The sequence below is a fragment of the Atta cephalotes genome (assembly GCF_000143395.1).
Source record: "Atta cephalotes unplaced genomic scaffold scaffold00040, whole genome shotgun sequence".
Lineage (NCBI taxonomy): Eukaryota > Metazoa > Arthropoda > Insecta > Hymenoptera > Formicidae > Atta > Atta cephalotes.
Window position 1 is genome coordinate 407,620 of NW_012130104.1, and position 4,468 is coordinate 412,087.

General features: G+C 31.7%; 1 protein-coding gene across 1 annotated transcript in view; it reads right to left on the bottom strand.

Annotated features, from left to right (window-relative positions):
- The window catches only part of LOC105622139 (venom dipeptidyl peptidase 4), a 250,397-nt gene that overhangs the window by 85,092 nt on the left and 160,837 nt on the right, over positions 1 to 4,468 (bottom strand). The gene's annotated exons all lie outside the window — the stretch shown is intronic.

Consider the following 4,468-nt stretch of genomic DNA (forward strand, 5'->3'; position numbering starts at 1 on the left):
GTTAGGTTAGTTACGTAGTATAGTAATAATAATAATAATTTAAGTTATAATTAATTATTTTATTTCTTTACTTCGTCTATAATAATTATAGTACTATATATATATATATATATATATATATATATATATATATATACACACATATATATATTCTTGAGGCTTCCACGGGTGCTTTTTATATAAAGATTATGCGTTTCGCGGATTTCTTCTGTATCCAGATCCATTTTTGGAATGCCAATGTTTCGTGAACCTTGCAGTCCAACTTCATCAGGGCGAGGAGCAGTTTGATATTGAGCTATTCCTCCATATCGTTCCTTTTTATATTATGCTTCTTATTGAGAAGAAAGAAGAGAATTGTGAGTGGGGAGGGGGGGAGAGAGGTGAGTAAAATCAGTCTCCAATAAAAATGGGAGAATGATTTTCTATATTTTATTTATGTTGTAGCCTTATCTCTATTGTTATCTCTATTTAGATTGTTAGGGTACCTCTATGGCTTTTTGTATCTCTATGGCTTCTTTATACTCTAAAGTATGATATAATGTTGGCTATTGTAATCGTTTTTTGTCAAACAGTATTTGATGTTCTGTTTCGATGTGGTGTTCTGATAATACTGCGTGACGTATTTTAGTCTGATAAAAAAGACATAATCAAAATAATCAATAAACACGCAAACAAGATAACGATCTCTGACACACAATCAGACGAAAGGATCCTATCCATTCTCCCATCCATATGTCAAAGAAACAACAGATCCGATTAGCAGGATATTAAACAAACACAATATCCGAACTATCTTTAAATCATCCAAAAAGATACGATAAATCTTAAGAAATCTTAAAGATCAAAGACCTCCACTCAGCTCCGCAGGAGTATACAAAATACTTTATTCTTGCAAATATATATTGTAAATATACATTGGAGAAACTGGAAGAATGGTCAACCTACGGATAAAAGAACGTGATGTCAGACTAAAACACGCAATCAGAACACCACATCGAAACAGGATATCAAATACTGTTTGACAAAACGACCACAATAGCCAATATTATATCATACTTTCCAAGAAAGTATAGAGAAGCCATAGAGATACAAAAACATTCTAACAATTTAAAAACAATGGCTACAACTTAAATAAAATATGGAAAACCATTCTCCCGGTTATTAAAGACCGATTTCATCCATTTCTCCTCCTTCCCTTCCCTAACCAACAATTCTCTTCTTTCTCCCCAACATTTAAACAAATAGTGTAATATAAAAAGGAACAATACGGAGGAACAGCTTAGTATCAGGCTGATACCTCCTCGCCCTGATGAAGTGGACTGCAAAGTTCGCGAAACGTTGGCATTCCAAGAATGGATCTGGATATGGAGGAAATCCGCGCATAAAAGTTTAAAAGAATTTTGGTAAAAGGAATGTGAAGTGCACCTAAATATCTAATTTAAATGACCTCACCGAGTTTTAATGCCCTTTAGATATAATGCCCTGTAGGGAAGAGTGTACCCACAAGAAGATTAAATGGGGGATGGCATTGGTTTAGGATGATATATAGTATTATAAATTAAAGTTCTATAATATGTAGAGAATATTGATATGAGTATACTTTCATCCCACCTCCTCTCCTGCTTCGGGGTATATAATTTTCACAAGCAACTCCCACCTCACCTCCTCCTGCGAGGCGCACGACTTTCCGAATTTTACCATATTTCTATGGAAAGTGCAGAAACAGAAGGGTAGGGTGAAAATCACTTCGCGTAGAAGTTGTGCATCCCCAGCAAACGAAAAGGTGAGATAGGAGCCGCTTCATGTGAAAAGTCATACATTATGACTTCATTATAAAATTTTAATTTATTATTTTCTATATCAATGCCATCTCCTATTTAATTCTTGTAAGGAATCATTCAGGACATTCTCTCCCAGAACATATTTAAAAGATTTTGAAATCGGTGAGGTATTACCTAAACTAGATATTTTATGAATGTAGTATTTAAAAAAATAATAACAATAAATATTTCACGGAAATCCTGAAATTTCTGGGTACAATCTATCGCATGCTCATTTTTCGTGCACGCTGACTTTGTTTGTATTTTAGAAACATGAAATAAAATTTTGTAATTGCAATACTTGTATACTTTGCATTTTATTATTGATTTCTTGGGGCATGTCATATTAGGAGCACAATTTTTTGACTTCGCGATTTGGTCATTCTTTACATTTCTTTATTTAAAAAAAAATGAAATTTGAATTTCATGTAATGTTATCTTAAACCTTATTAAATTCCCTTCAAAATAACTTATTATTTTTTAAAATTCTGCCTATAGAGTTCTAGCATTTACCCAAAATGAATCATAACAGAGATCTTTCTTCAATATATATACATTCGTTCTCATTTTATAAATCTTTTCCATGAAATATTTATTGTTATTTTTTTTAAATATATTATGTAATATACACACGCGCACTAACATATCCCTTACTATATAAATATGTTATTGTTAAAGTTCAAAACGTAGTAATTAAAAATATAATATAGAGTGAGGAGTAAATATAGTACGTGTTTGTGCTAATATGAGTTAATCAAGTTTTATATTTACATATGAATAACAACCACAATTTCATCGATGTTAATCATCGTTAACTATTAAATTAAACTTATTAATTGATTAAATATGTTTTATTTGTTGATAATATATTGAATAATTCAGTGCTATAATTCGGAAAGAGATAGAGAGAGTCTAAATTGCGATTAAAATCATGTGCGATATAAAATTATCGGAATTTCGTACAACAAGTTTACATTTTCCAATTAAGATCTTTTAATATTAAAAATATACATATTTTGATATTTCATCAAATATAGAAATACAAATACAGGTTTTATTTAATTTTTTAACTTACCTCTTTTCTGTCGAAAAACTCGTTAACTTCATTGATATTATTCATCTCGTAGAAACCAATAATACAATTTCAAGCTATCTCAATATATAGAAGTTAAAACTTATTAAATAGTAATATATATTGTTGACATAAATGTGTTGACATAAACATATGTAATTATTAATTTCACTTTACATTATTATCATCATGTTTTTAATGCAAACGTTACCAAAAATATCACTATGAAAGCGATGATATCGCAATATACTTAATTCTGATTGCATATCACAGCATGCTTTATAAATAGAAAAATTATGACTAAGTAATTTCTATTTGTGTATTTATTAAAAAGAAATAGATGTTGCAAATTCTGTTTTATTATTCAGGTTTTATTATTCTTTTACAGAATATTTTCAACAATCATCTTCTCTAATTTTAATATCATTCAAACAGTATTTCTAATAATTTAAACGGACAATTCATTAAAAATTTAAGTGATTAAGTTATCTGATAACTCAAAACTGAATTTTTTTTTGACAAAGACTGAATGACAAATTTTATTTCATTTTTCAGCACTTTGTAAGTTATTAAATTTATACGCGACGCTTCTGAATCGTCGATTTCAGTCAGCAATTTCTCCGTTGTTGATTTCTCTCAACATGTTTTATTTACGTAGTGAAATTGGAAATTGATACAAAACGTGACCGTCGGAAACGATTGCAGATATGATCAAACAATGACAACCGAGACAAAATTTGGACAGTTTTTTGTAATATCGCCACTTCAAAATATGACTATAGCTCAGTTTTTTCGATAACCAACAATTTATTAATCATAATAAAAGCCCACATTTTTCACTTTAATTTTTCATTTTCACCATTTAGTTACTATAAAATTTTTAATTGCACTATCAAACACAAGTGATACGATTATACGTGCGTCGAAATAAATTTTTGTAGTGTTTAATTATTCTCTTTCTACGGATTCAAAAACAATACAGAATTACAGTGACTCGCGGCTTAATGCCGCGTGCAATCACATGCAATCGCATTGCTTCGCATGTATTGCATTTTTTATGAGGTCGCCAACAATGTCGCGATAATCTATCGTAGCGTGATTTCGATCTGATTAGGCAAAGGTATCACGGGCGCAATGTGTTTTGTGCACGTAGTATTTCGGGTCGAGCTTTGTTATGCCGTTGCAACAAGAGCAGACCATCGCTCGTATATTACTCGCAGTGTGCTGAGACTAAACTGTGGGCGAATAGTACCTATTACGCGCATATTCTATTGCTGTAACAAAATTTATATGGTTCGATTGTCTGATAGCGGCTCACCGCGGTGCGTGTACCTTTCATTTGCAGAATTACGCAGCTGTCATCCATACGTCTATATAATATACAAATAGTTTACAAATGTGTGCGTGCGATACGAAAGATCATTGTTTGCGATCCCGGATAATGTGATTAGTAATGCAACGTAAGGAGTAAAAGGAGTTTCACACAATATATGCATGACTTCACCCTTCCCCCTCTCGCTCTCGTTCTCTCGCTCGCGCTCTCTCTTTCGCTCTCCCCTCCCTCTCTCCCTCTCTC